This window comes from Etheostoma spectabile, chromosome 10 (genome assembly GCF_008692095.1).
Source record: "Etheostoma spectabile isolate EspeVRDwgs_2016 chromosome 10, UIUC_Espe_1.0, whole genome shotgun sequence".
Classification (NCBI taxonomy): Eukaryota; Metazoa; Chordata; class Actinopteri; order Perciformes; family Percidae; genus Etheostoma; species Etheostoma spectabile.
The window spans coordinates 24,186,709-24,187,159 of record NC_045742.1 but is presented as its reverse complement, the minus strand read 5'-3'; the positions used below and the strand labels follow the sequence as shown (position 1 = coordinate 24,187,159).

Genomic DNA, 451 nt, shown 5'->3' with positions numbered 1-451 from the left:
CAGTACCAATGCAATAATGAATGGGTACAACATGAACACATGATTTAGGAAACGTCTGTTTTCAGCCCCAAAGTGGTCCAGCTGCTGTTCCCTCCTGTGTCCTCCTGTGTGATACAGGGCGGTATATGTGAAGCATGTAGCGACAATGTATACAGTCCATTCAAGGCAGAAATATGTGGGACTGTTCATAGCATTGCAAGCTAGCAATTTTAAAAAGTTTTCACGTTAGAAATGGTTGCATGTATACATGTACAGGACTGCTAGACCACAAATCATAACTTTTTAATCAATTATTTAAGCCGAAAGTACTTACATTTATGTGTCTTTCTGGTCGACGGCTAGCCATTGATGCCTGTGTGTTTTCAAGTGAGGTCGCGTCCACACTCGGTTTCTAGGGCTATACAGCCCTTGGTCTATCCCCTTCCCCTAGGTCGTAATAGGTATTGGGACA

The 451-nt window shown here is 43.0% G+C and overlaps 1 protein-coding gene across 1 annotated transcript in view; it reads left to right on the top strand.

Annotated features, from left to right (window-relative positions):
* Nucleotides 1-451, top strand: part of LOC116696813 (cadherin-1-like) — an 11,655-nt gene that overhangs the window by 9,063 nt on the left and 2,141 nt on the right. The window lies entirely within an intron of this gene.